Source organism: Setaria viridis, chromosome 3, assembly GCF_005286985.2.
Source record: "Setaria viridis chromosome 3, Setaria_viridis_v4.0, whole genome shotgun sequence".
In the NCBI taxonomy this organism is placed as follows: domain Eukaryota; kingdom Viridiplantae; phylum Streptophyta; class Magnoliopsida; order Poales; family Poaceae; genus Setaria; species Setaria viridis.
Window position 1 is genome coordinate 21,273,542 of NC_048265.2, and position 14,375 is coordinate 21,287,916.

Genomic DNA, 14,375 nt, shown 5'->3' on the forward strand with positions numbered 1-14,375 from the left:
TCTGATTACTCACAATAAACCGCTGTTTAATTTGTTTGTTTGGCCTGTTGACTCTATCTCAATATCGATTCCGAACAAGTTAAGGCATGACCACTTTATCAAAAAAAAAATGTTACAACAAGTAATCTGACGAGATAATAGCAATTAATGAAATCTGAGAATTAACACAAACATAGATACTTGGGGCAAGTATCAAACATAGATACTACAGATTGAAATTGCAGTAACGGTCAAAGTGTTAATGTTGTACACCAACAAACTGATTTAGTGACAATATTTGTAACTACTAAGTGAACAGATAGCGTGGAGGGGCTAAGGAGAAGAAACACTGGGCTAGGCTAACAACTTGGTGGGGGATGAGAGCCTCATCCATAATTCGTCACCCTGCAAGACCAAGTAACCAAAGCTGAGTGGTAATTCCTTTTATGGTTGTATATGTATACAAAAGTAACACATGTAGCCTTCAGAGTTGATTGCCAATTTATATATAAATACTATATTCAATTTCATGTAAGCAGCTAAGTTGACTGGACCTGGTGATGTTTTATGCCGCTGCCAGTGCTTCTTCCTTCTGCTACTTCCTGTTCAAGCTGGTGAAAGCTCATGTTTTTCCAAAAGCAGGTAACAGCATGACCTAGACTGTTAGTTATATGAAGTCATTGCAAAAGTTTGAATGTAATTGCACATAGCTGAAGGGATTAACTGAGAAATGCTTAGTAACCCTATATGAGTCCATGAGTGTATATTGCAGAGCAGGAGGTTTTGGCAAGACTCAATTGCGCAATGCTTATCACTAAATATAACTCTTTGATTATAGATTTAGATCCTTTCCTCTCTGATAACAGGAAAAATACATTTCTCTCTGATGAAAGGGAATACCGAATGGATTCTTGGTGCTGCTGTCGCATTGAATTCCTTTATCTTTCTCAGGAGGAAGAAAAGGCTCTGAATCATTTGTCTGTCGGGGAACCACTATCAGATGCAAAGCTAGACTCCATTGAATTGTCAGGCAAGGAGCAACGGGCCAATTTAGAATCAGGGGATGAGAGTTTAACAGATTGATATGAAGTTCTGATATTTAGATGTTTATATTAACCTTGTAGTCAATACAAAAGATGAGAGTTGTGCAGCATATGTACATGACAAGAGCTGCGTCTTTTCCAAAAGCTTTTATCTAAGCAATCTGGAGTATACACTTTTCCAAAAGGTTTTATGTAGACAGCAAAAGGGAGATCTGTAATTTTAGTCTCAGGATGAAAGATATATTCCCAGGATTTAACTTATTAAAACAAACTTTTTGTATGTACATAAGAAATGTATATAATTGTTACCTTGCCGGTTGCTCCTTTACTGTGAGCATCGCTTTTTCATCCTTGGATAATCTTCTTCGAGTTCCTGATTTAGATATGCAAACATGACTTTTTTATTTAAAGTATATATTTAAACAATTGGTTTTTAGACATATACATGTAAAAATATTTATACCTGTTTGCTGCTACCAGATTCTTAATGAAGGTCCATGTTTTCTGTTTCTCTAGTGGGTTGCACAACCTGTAGCAATGTTGAAAATTAAAGTATATGACAATTTGAAGCAGCTAAGACGAAAATTCTTAGAAATGATATGAATGTTTTAGATATGTACCTGATGCTCAATCTTTCTGGATCCTATAGGATTAAGTAGCGGTAAATTTTCATATGTTGCAGATGCACTTGAGCTGGATCCATTTGACAACACTTGGGTATGCCTGCTGCTGATCTGCGGTGCCGCCGGCGCAGATAGCCGGAGCCGGAGAGGTGTGGGGCCGTGGGGCTGGGGTCGCCGCCTCTCCCGACCTAGGGTTCGGGCCGCCGCTGCCTTTCCCTCCTCCGCCTGCTTGCGACGATGTCAAGACTGAATACAACATACAGGTTCAGGGGTGCCATTCAGTTAGCATTTCAGCTATTCAGCTAGTGTTCTAGCGTTCAAGTGAAAGTCGGCAAGGAAGCCAACGTTTCGTCGGGTTTCGTCTGCATCGTCAATGGTGCATCACACAGTCGTTAGGGTCTCAGCGATAAGCTGTAGCAGGTCACTTGGTTTCAGATCGGTAATAGTAACTTCAATGCAGTTAAAGTACTTCTTTTACGTTTACTGCTGTATGGATTGTAATAGAGGGATGCTCACCCTGAGAAGGGTACGTGGGAGAAAGTATCCTAATTAGAACCCTAGATTAGCAGTAGCTTCCTTTGGGCGTTGCCATGGTGTCTTGTTTAATGGCTACTGCTATGCTGAATACTCCATCCGTTCTTCAGTTCTGAATTATTTTCTCCCTTCTTTTGCTCTTGCTTGTTGTCGAGTTTCTCGGTTCCTGACAAATTGGTATCAGAGCCATTGTTCCTCGACGAATTCTCTCTTTCCATAGCCAGGTTCCACAGATCTTGTCCGATTGGCGAGGTGAGAGGGGGTTGTGACTCAATCACTTAAAATCCACCCTCCCACCCAGATTTGTGGAGCAACACTCCTTTCTTCCCAACAGATTGGCAATCTACTTCAAGGCAGCGAGGGTTGCATTCTAGAAAGGCCTTTGCCTATCTATCTACACTGGGAAATTTTCTTGAAAAATCTGATCTGTTGCAATCGAATCCGACGACAGTCATATCCACGCGACGTGGCTTTATATTTTGGCGGAGCTTGGCTGAGGTTTCAAGTAAAGAGATGCGCCAACAATCAAGCTAAGAGCAAGTATAATAGCATGTTGTAAGTAGGCTGAATGCTAAGGTGGAGGAGAGAGGAGGGGAGAGAGAGGAGAAGCAGACTGTAAACTTACAGCCCGCTTAGACATAGGAACCAAGAAACTTTGTGAGAGAGACAAGTGGGCCTTGTATCAATATTGAAGAGCTCATTAGTATATGGGTGGGCTGAGAGGTAGGCTGCAAAGATACTTACAGCCAGCAGCCGACTGTATTATTAGTCTTGCTTTAAGCTCTAATGGATCCAAAGTCCGGTGCCTACCGCTGCAGAACAGTACTGGAATGGAAAGGGTGCCCAGAAATTTTATGATAGCCACTAAGAATGCACTCACCTAACTAAGAATGCACTCACCTAGCAGAACTTCAAGGGCATTAGGACTGAAAGTTTATTGACATTTCAAATGCACTCACCTAGCAGAACAAAATGAAGTGTATTGGTAACAGCTTTGGAATCGGCATCCTTGATGTTCAGAAGTTATTCCCCACCAAACATCTGAGCTCTAAGTACAACAAACTGATATAAACTTTGCCCAATGAAGTTTCGCCAGATGACCCATGTAATGACACTCGGTCCTCGCCGAACATCATGCGACTCAAGGATCATCATGGATGGTTCATGCACCGCCGCTTGTCCACGATGATGCAGTAGCCGTTCTCCATAAGCACCGGCCGTGTTGAAGGTGATGCGGACGCGGCGCCCATCCCGCACTGCCACGTCTTGATACGCAGGCCGTTGACGTCGGAGTTCCGGATCACCACGCGCACCGCACCGTCACGTTCGCCGCGCATGCCTGCGAGTTGTGCACGCCCAGGCTGCCGATGCTGTGACGTTAGGAAATTAAAGGTGGCGTTCAGATTGAGGTGTTGCAGCGTGCGTGTGCATTCTTCGTTCCATGGCCAATTAAATTCAAACTAAATCCATATAATCTGATCATCTAGCTTATTTTTTTCAATAAAGGAAACTTTATTAAATTCCAAGGTATTATAACATCAAGATGATAGACCTCAGGAAAAACATTTTCGATCAATGCATAACGAGGGTACATACATCCAAAAGAACCAAAGGGTATGTGCACGTTAATGACTATCAATCTCAAGACTAAACCACTCACGATGTGCCTGAGTAAAAAACTCCTTAACCACATGCACCAATTGTTAAGATGCCACTACAATCAAATCCTATGAAGATAGCTATGTAGGATATAGCCTAAATATGAAGCCAATCGATGATTGAGTAGATAACTTGCAAAGGATCGGAGAAAAAGTATGTTTCATTTAAAAATGAAACCATTCATGCATAGTAATAGTGACCAACAAGTAATTATCATCCTTAGTAGGACCAGTGGTTTTGATTCTTTCATGTGACTTATGGCTAACTTTTCGTGTGAGCTTCTTCTCTTCGTGTTAGCGGCCGCTTGGCAAAATATGGAATGTGTAGTATAGGATGACGAATCATAATATGCAGAAGAAAATGAGTTGGAGCTAAGAGCATCTCCAGCAGATTGCTCATAAGATCCCAGTACCAAATTTTTTTCAGCAATAGCCAAAAACTGATTTGGTAATTTTATCATACTGATTTGATTAGCATTTAGCAATCGATGATTGATGCACCTGTGCCGACTTCGACATCCGCACGAGTTGTGTCTTGTGTGTGTACGCAGGTTGCGAGATTTTGAAACATGAGATCTACTCCGAGATAACTGACTCACGAATGGTGCAGAGTCTCCATTTCGACCACACGATTAGTATATAAGATACGGTATATCTTTAGCATACTAGTCTATACAACTATCCGTCGTCTTGGATACGTGAACCCGGAACCATGGACGCCGCCGGAGAACTAGGCGACGACGCGGAACTCGCGGCGCTGCGGGACGTCCTGGCCGCGCTCGGGGCCACTGCCCCGCGCGGCTCGTCTACCTGAAGACGCTCACTACAAGCGACGTAGATGAGAAGCTGAAGCGGCTGCAGATTCCCTGCGGGCGCAGCGTTGCCGCCGCCGCCGCCGCCAACGGCGACGTGAGTGCCCTCTCGGCGTTCCTCACGGCCGGCGAGAAGTACTGCGTGGGCGAGGACATCAGGACGACCATGATCACCACTTCCGCCACGAGCGGGGGATCGTCGTGCCGGTCTTCGACCGCTTCGGCCGGCGGTTCGGCATGAGGCTGAGAAAGATCCAGGCGAACAGGAGCTACCGGTTCTTCGGCAGCGAGTGGGAGCGTTTCGTGAGGGACAACCACCTCGCAGAAGGCATGGCGGCGGCGAAAGGAATGGGGCGGGAGTTGAGGGTCGAGCTGTGGGCGTTCCGCTCGCCGGAGCTCGCGGCAGTTGGCCACAACCCCGACGGGGCTCTAGGGATGGCGATCCTGACAAAAATTAAGGAGAAAGCTAGGACATAGGCAATTGTACGGTGAGTAATGCACAAATTTCCGTCTTGAATGTCAGTGTCATCTGTGGAATCAATGTTCAAATCTGTGCCAAACTCATCCGCGCGTGTTAGTTTTGTTGGCTCTAACTGATAATGGTTTAAACGATGATATTCCTTCCGTATCGAAATATTTATCGTTGTTAACTTTTTCTAGCAACGTCTGACCATTCGTCTTGTTCAAAAAATTATTGCAAATGTACGAAAAGATAAGTCAAATGTAATGTTGAAGTAGGTCACGAACAAAATAGATGATACTTACATAATTTTTTTTTGAATAAGACGAATGGTCAAATGTTGTGACTAAAAGTCAACAACGACAAATATTTTGATTACGGAGGTGGTATGCTTCAATGTAATATAATTATATGTTTGGAAATTTGAGTTTGGTTTATATTTGTCTCTTGAACATCAATTTTGTTGGCTAGATATTTCTTCGATTGGATCCTAGCTCTCTAGATGATTCCAGTGATCCAAGGTGCATGTTCTCATGTATATGGTCTTCCACCGCTATATAATCGCTTTCACTCATGTATAGGAATCCCTTGCACCTTAGCTGATTTCTAGAGGGGGCAGCACTAGTACTCTCGATAGATTACCAATATTTTAACCAAATTAATCACTCTTCCTCCACAGAAAACTGCAAAAACAGGACCCCTCTGGTTTACACTATCCTCCGTCCCTGCCTCTAACTACAAATATATATCATTTTTTACATAAATACATTTGTGTTGTACATTGTCATTTGAATTACATGCTACCAAATTTTTTTTATAGCATTGATAGAGTGTGTCCCTCTTGGGGTTGATTTCCAAGTGTTAACTCCGTTTCTCACTTGTCCTTTGGTTACAGATGGCTCAGCCCGTGCACGTTGCAGTCGGTACGGATGGCACCACCTACTCACGGTGCCTTCACTACGAGGGTTTCCCAGCCGTGCTGTGGGACACCCTGCGCTCTTTCGGGTACCAGTCGCCGCCGGTTTATGCGGGATGTGCGTACCAGGACCGAGGGATTCCGCGGAGCCGCGTGCACGTGCGGGTGCCCCCGCCTCCGGATCAGCCACAGTGGCCGCTGTTGGAGGTGGTGGCCGAGGGACACACGCTCCACGACACCTGGGAGTTTGCAGCCTTGCAGACCCTGATACAGTTCTGCCGGGCACACCCTCTTGAGATCGTGCTGGACCCGATTGGGTTGTTCCCTGCCCGGGATACGAGGGACCCGGACTGGCTGGATCGTATGGAGCATATGGACTTGCTCGGGCTTATGGATCCACAACGCACGATTTTTGTTTCAGCTCGTTGCCTGAACGTGTTCTACAGGATGGTCGAGCTGCAGAGCCGAGCGATGGCTACGGTGATCGGGATGGCAGTGGCCAACCAGGTTGCCTTGTCTACCGTGCAGAGTGGCATGGTGGACCAGTCGCTTGAGCTGGTACAGAAGGATGTCCAGATTGCTGAGATGCAGGACAAGATTACTCGTTTGGAGGAGGAGATCGTGGATATGGAGCATGATATGGAGATCTTGGCTGACCAGTTCTATGATGTGAATATGGAGCTGGCGAATGCCAATGAGCACCTGCAGGAGCATCACGATGAGCTTAATGCCATTCACGCTTTAGAGGTACAGCAGGATGAGCCGATGGCCCAGGAGGAGGAGCCTGAGGAGATCGAGGGCTTTTCGAGCATGGACTATGAGGAGGCCTCTCCGCAGCCTCCAGTTGGCGATGCTCACTCTCCGGTCCTTAGCTTTGCCTCCGTGGGCAACCTTGATGACTTCTAGTTGTGTTGACCTGTTGTTGAGCAGTTCTCTTTTGTTTTTACTCCTCGATGACCTATATTTTGGCCAGTGATGTAATAGGTTAGCTTGAGTTGAGTATTTGGATGTTGAACAACTGATCCTAGGAAGGATTGTCATTGCTACCTCTAGTGTAATGTCTGAAAAATGTGGCAGAATTGCAGTGACTGTTTCTCCTCAGTTTTACCCCTGTCTCCACTCATTTTTGAGCCAAAGTTCGAATCCCAAAGTTGTGCGAAAACTTCTGTTCTAACTACTTGTAAATTTTCAGCTCCTTCGGATCTGTCAAACGCCCGCTAGAGCCAAAATCCCACTGCTCAGCTTGCTGAAAAATCAGCTGGACAACAACCTGCTAGAACATCTAAACGACCTCTTTCCCTTCCTTTTCGGTCAACAAGCGTAACATGAAAGTGGTTGTGTACGACATATGCTAACCCTCGCTTAAGGATGAGAACCTTGTGCACTTCGAAGAAGAGATATGCCCCTACTCAATAAAGTTGATTGTTGCTTTTGCACCATTGGCAAGACTAGTGTTTATCATTTCCGCACATAATGTTTGCTTATGGTTAAACGAGGTTTTGGGGCTATGTGACTAATGGAAAGGTGAACCTTGCAGATGGCGCATCGCACACGCTCCGGCTCCGTTCCTAGTGGCAGCGAGGTGCCTCCCCCACCTCCGCCTCCGACTACCCTCGAGTCGATCTTGGCGGCTCAAACCGAGCTGCTGAGGCACATTGCTCAGGGGCAGCAGCAGCAGCCCCAGGGAGGAAGGGCCCATCAACAGCCCCATGTTGCTCGCTACGAGGATTTTCTGGGGATCCAGCCTCCTCTGTTTCACAAGACGGAGGACCCGCTTGACGCCGATGCCTGGATTCGTGCTATCGAGTCCAAGTTCTCCCTTCTCACCGCCCATAGCCCGGATGAGAACAAGGTTCGGTTCGCCGCGCAGCAGTTGTGTGGTTCTGCTCTCCTGTGGTGGGATCACTACCACGCCATGCAGCCGACCGACCACGTCGTCGGTTGGGAAGAATTCAAGACGGCGTTCATGGGCCATCACATCCCTGAGGGTCTTCTGGAGCGCAAGCTCAACGAGTTCCTTGCTCTCACCTAGGGAGGCCGCGATGTCCTGCACTATGCGCAGGCTTTCAATGACCTGTGTCGCTATGCAGGCTATCATGCGGACTCCGATGAGAAGAAGAGGGACCGCTTCTGCAGAGGCTTGAGTTTGGAGCTCAAGGAAAGGCTGAATCCCATCAAAGTGGATTCCTACAATGAACTGGTGAACCTGGCAATTTCCCAGGAAGATTGCATGAGGGCCCTCAAGGCCGACATGAAGAGGAAGGCCCCAATGCCGGCACCCGGCCCACCTGCCCAGAAATACAGAATGGTTCCCCCACAAGCGCCTCGCAGGCCCGCACAGCCTGGGAGATGGGTTGCTCGACCTCCACCGCAGGCAGCACCTCGTTCCCCCGGATTCCAGCCGCAAGGGCCCCGACCTGCTCTCCCTGTGCCGCCGCGCCCAGTCATGGGAAACCGCTATTTCACTTGCGGGAACACAGGACACTTTGCCTAGGACTACCCCCGCAACAAGAATCAACGACCCGGTCAGAGCAACGCACTGGGCAACAAGGGGAAGACGCCGAAGGTTCAGGTCCGACAAGGCCGGCTGAACTTCACCACCCTTGCTGAACTTCCAGAGGGCGCACCAGTGATGACGGGTACCTTTTCTATCTATAACCAACCCGTCCTTATTCTGTTTAATTCGGGAGCATCTCATAGTTTCATTGGGACTAGAATCAGTGCTAAGTGTGGGTTAGATTTCTGTCACACCAAAAGTACTTACATAATCTCTACCTCCGGTGGGAAGGTAGCTTCACACCAAGTGAGCCGCAGAGTACCTATCCAGTTGGGGAGAACCCTTCTCAAGGAAGACCTGCTTACCTTTGGGATAGACGGAATATATATTATCTTGGGTATGGATTGGATGACCCGACACCGAGTGACCCTAGATATCCCTGCCAGAGCAATCCATATAAATTCACCCAAGTATGGTAGCTCAACTATACACTTACCTCCCCGAGAGTGCCAAACTTCTTGTGCCTATTCTGTGTCTGAAGCCCGTTTATAAGATATCCCAGTGGTGTGCAAGTATCCCGATGTGTTTCCAGATGATTTGCCGGGTATGCCGCCTGATAGAGATATCGAGTTTGCCATTGAGTTGCAACTAGGTACTGCCCCAATTTCAAAGAGACCATACCGGATGCCACCAGCCGAACTGGCAGAAATGAAAACTCAGGTGCATGAATTGTTGGAAAAGGGTTTTATTCATCCAAGTACATCACCTTGGGGTTGCCCCACCCTGTTTGTGGAAAAGAAGGATGACAGTCTGCGTATGTGTGTGGACTATCGACCTCTGAATGTGGTGACGATAAAGAACAAGTACCCACTACCCCGCATTGATGTTCTGTTCGATCAGTTAGCTGGAGCTAAAGTGTTTTCCAAAATTGACCTCCGTTCTGGCTACCATCAAATCAAGATTCGCCCGTGCGACATTCCAAAGACTGCCTTCTCTACACGGTATGGACTCTACGAGTACTTAGTCATGTCGTTTGGGCTTACTAATGCACCGGCTTATTTCATGTATCTCATGAATTCGGTGTTTATGCCCGAACTCGACAAATTCGTTGTGGTATTCATTGACGATATCTTGGTGTACTCGAAGAATGAGGAAGAACATGCAGAGCACCTACATACTATACTCTAACATTTAAGAGACCACCAACTCTATGCCAAATTCTCTAAGTGTGACTTCTGGCTGGACAGTGTTAAATTCTTGGGACACACCATATCGAGAGATGGTATAGCAGTAGACCCAAGCAAAGTGCAAAAAGTAATGGACTGGAAGCCGCCCACTTCAGTGCATCAGATTCGAAGTTTTCTTGGTTTAGCAGGTTACTACCGTCGCTTCATTCCTGACTTCTCAAAAATATCTAAGCCAATGACGGAACTGCTAAAGAAAGGAAGTAAGTTTGTGTGGAGCGACAAATGTGAAGAAGCTTTCCACACCTTGAGACAATTATTGACCTCTGCGCCAGTTTTAGCTCAGCCCGACACCACCAGGCCATTTGACGTGTATTGCGATGCCTCTAGCACTGGACTTGGTTGTGTTCTTATGCAAGACAGCCGAGTCATTGCCTATGCCTCGCGAGCGTTATGGCCACATGAGTTGAATTACCCCACCCATGATCTCGAGTTAGCAGCAGTCGTTCATGCTTTGAAATTATGGAGGCATTATCTCATGGGAACCCGATGCAACATCTACACAGATCACAAGAGTCTTAAGTATATATTCACACAAGCAGACCTCAACATGCGTCAGAGAAAATGGTTAGAATTAATCAAGGATTATGACCTAGAAGTGCATTATCACCCAGGTAAAGCCAACGTAGTTGCAGATGCTCTCAGCCGCAAGATCCATTGTAACTGCTTATCGACGATTAATTATGCCGAGACCCTGTGTCATGAAATGGCTAAACTCAACTTGGAAATTGTTCCACACGGCACCTTAAGTCATATTTCTCTAGAGCCCACCCTGCTTGACCAAATAATTCTAGCACAACTAGAGGACAAAGAGATAAACCTTATCAAAGGAAAACTTGCACAGGAGGATGAGGGATATAAACGCTTCCGACAGGATTGGAAAGGAGTGGTACATTATGAAGCTCAACTTGTAGTTCCAAATGATCCCGAGCTTAAGAAACAAATTCTGGACGAAGCACACCTTTCCAAGTTCTCGATTCACCCCAGTAGTACCAAGATGTATCACGACCTCCGATAAAATTTCTGGTGGAGTGGGATGAAACCCGACATTGCACGATATGTTTCAGAGTGTGATACCTGTCAGCAAGTCAAGGCAAGCCACTTGAGGGTAGCTGGCCCCTTGCAGCCGCTGCCTATTCCCTCGTGGAAATGGGAAGACATAAGCATGGACTTTATAGTCGGACTAACCAATACCTCCCGCAAGCATGACTCCATATGGGTTATAGTAGACCGACTAACCAAAACAGCACATTTCCTTCCAGTACACACCACCCACGCCATACAGAAATATGCAGAACTGTACCTTGACCGGATTGTTTCCTTGCATGGTGTACCTAAAACGATCATCTCCGATCGAGGTAGTCAGTTTGTAGCACGTTTTTGGGAGCAGTTGCAATTTTCACTTGGCACTAAATTGATTCGTAGTTCCATATATCATCCTCAGACCGATGGGCAAACTGAAAGGGTTAATCAGATTTTGGAAGATATGTGACGCGCCTGTGCTATTCATTATGACAAGAACTGGGACAAGTGTTTGCCATTAGCGGAATTTTCCTACAACAATAGTTACCAAGCTAGCCTGAAAATGGCACCTTTCGAGGCCTTGTATGGACGCAGATGCCGAACCCCACTAAGCTGGTCGCAACCCGGAGAGCGAACGGTGTATGGACCTGACCTGGTCTTGGAGGCCGAAGAAAAAGTGAGAGTTATCCGCGAAAATCTCAAGGCCGCCCAGTCTCGACAGAAGAGCTATTCCGATCAAAGAAGAAGACCTATCCAATTTGAGGATGGGGATTTTGTATACCTACAAATTTCACCGACCAAAGGCGTACAACGTTTTGGAGTAAAGGGAAAGTTAGCCCCGCGCTATATTGGTCCCTATGAGATCGTAGAGGTGTGTGGACCTGTAGCGTATCGAATTAAACTTCCAGAGAAGATCGCAGCAATACACGATGTTTTCCATGCCTCACAACTCAAGAAATGCATCCGGGTTCCAACTGAAATCATTGCCCCGGAAGAATTGGAGCTCGAACCCGATTTATCATATAAAGAGTATCCTGTCAAGATCCTTGATCGGAAGGAAAGACATACTCGTGGGCAAATGGTGAAAATGTACAAAATCCAGTGGAGTAACCATACGGAAGATGAAGCGACATGGGAGACGGAAGAGTATCTCAACGCTAACTTCCGCGGTTTTCTTTTCGATCAGGGAGGTACGTTGCACCAGCCACACTAGTTCTTTCTGCACTTGAATCTCAGGGCGAGATTCCTTTAAGGGGGGTAGGCTGTAACAACTCTACCTAAATTAAGTGCTTTTAACTATAAACCAGTGGTTAATCCCTAATTAAAGAGGTGAAATGACCATTATGACCCTAAGAAGCTCTTTTTGGAGTTTGGAATAAAACTTGGAATTTTATATACAAACTTAAGTTTATGCCCAAATAAGAGTTGTAAAACTTTTTAATTCAAACAACTTTCGTTAAAGGCCTTTGACTGATTCGGAGTGGAAGGAAGTTAAAAACCGCAATCAAAACCGGAATACTCAAGAACTCTAAAAACCTCGTAAGTCCTGGAATTCGAGTTTTCCTCCATCTTTGGAAGCTTTTATCTCACAAATTCCTATCTAAACTCAAGGCAGGCCCTTAATGAAGTTGTAGTACCTCGAGTGTGTTCCAACTTTGTTACACTGACCTAGGTCCAACTCGGGCCAAAACCTGTTCAAAACCTCGGTCAAAGTAAGGTAAAACAGTTAACTCATCCCTGATGCCTTAAAATCCTAAGTCTGGAATTCCAGATTTTTAGCAAACTTTGGCATGAAATATCTTCAAATCCTTTCACAATCTAAACTGACACCTTAAGCAAAGTTTAAAGAACGTCCAGTTTTGAGCAAGTTTGTTTAAAAGAGTTTTGGAAGTTGTGTTGAAAAATTCGGAAAAAGATCTCCCCAAAGCTGGTCGGGCTTGCTGCCTGAAGGGAGCCTCGACGCCCGCGCGCCAGAGCACGTTCGCTCGCGCGCCGTGCGCCGCGTGGCCGTTGGCCACCGGCAGCTCGCCGGCGCGCTATCACTGGCGTGATAGCGATAGGGCGAAGGCCACGGGCCCAACCCGCGCCTGCGACAGGACGGGGCGAATGCTGGGCTAGCCAACCGCCGACCGCGCTGGTGTCGTCTTCCGCCTGCCACGGCTCTACTCCACCAACCCCGTTCTGCCCGTCCGCCGGAGAAGCTGCCACGCCCACGGCGTCCCGCGCCTCCGCCTGCTCGCACAACCCGCACGGTAGACCTCCGCCTCGCCCGCCCGACAGACCGGAAGCCCTAGATGCGCGTCGCCCAAGGCCAACTGCCGCCGGAGACCACCCGGAGCTCCGCCTCCTCTGCCCAATGGCGCCGCTGGCCAATGGCCACCTTGCTCACGCACTCGCCGCTCCCGGCCTTATCCCTCCCCTACCGGAGCCTCGCCTCGACCCTCCGCTCCACCTCGGCCCTATAAAAGGGCCCCCCTCACCGGCAACGCCACCCCTTTGCCACCGACCGCACACGCGCCACCGCTTTCTCCTCTGCGCCGCAGCTAAGCTCCCGTGGAGCTCACCCCTCTGCGCCACCCCGCACTCCGGCGACTTCGCCGCCACACTCTTGAGGAAGTTTCCCTCTCCGCTCAAGCCACTTCCCCCAACCCACCAGCCGCCTGTTCCTCCGCACGGTGCTAGAGCTTGCTTGTTGTCCACATGAAGCACCGCCGCCGCCGGAGCACCGTCGAACCTCACCGCCGCCCAAGCCTTAGCGCCTTAGCCCTTCCACCAAAGCCTGTTCCTTCCCGACCCCAAGACTTCACCCGTAGGCCTAAAGGTAAGCTGCTGACCCCCTTCTCAGTTCGCCCGACCCCTTTTCTTTTCGTTTCGCCCGACCCCTTTTCTTTTCGTTTCGCCCGACCCCTTTTTCTGTCTCGCCCGACCCTGTCAGTTTCGCCGACCCTTATCCGCCTCGCTCGAGGGCTCGGCTGTATCTTTTTCTTTGACCTGAGGGTATCTGTGTAATATTTCGGGGACTTCTCTATGTTAAATCCGAGGACCCCGGTACAGTTATTCCTTAAGTCTAAGGGTCAGATCATAAGTTTCTCCCAATCCGACCCTTTTATCCTGTTCTCCACCAACTGAAGTTGGACTCCCCCACCTTTCCTATAGCTTTGCTACAAGTGTCTGAGTTAAAACGTGCAAGTGTTGTTGAAATAACCATCTAAAATGTTTAACCCCTGCATTGCACTTCCGTGTAGAGCTAAATCTCGCCGACGGAACTTACGAGCTCCACCCGGCACCGGAAGAAGACCCCGCTGCGGAGCTTCACCCCTTCGAAGGCGAGCCCGAACCAGAGCAAGACCCCGTGGACTCACAAGCTTTTCCTGAAGGCAAGCCCCGGAGCATAAATTCCTATCTTGAATACTTGCAATACTATTGAATGCTTTGATTGCGCATTTACGTTTCTAGGAGTTGTAATGAAACCTTAGATGTATGAACTTAGTACCTTGTTTGAATATTAGTTGCTAAAGTCGAGTAGTTTGAATGCTTAATAGGCATCAGTAAAAGTCGAGTGATTTCCTGTCACTCGCGAGTTATA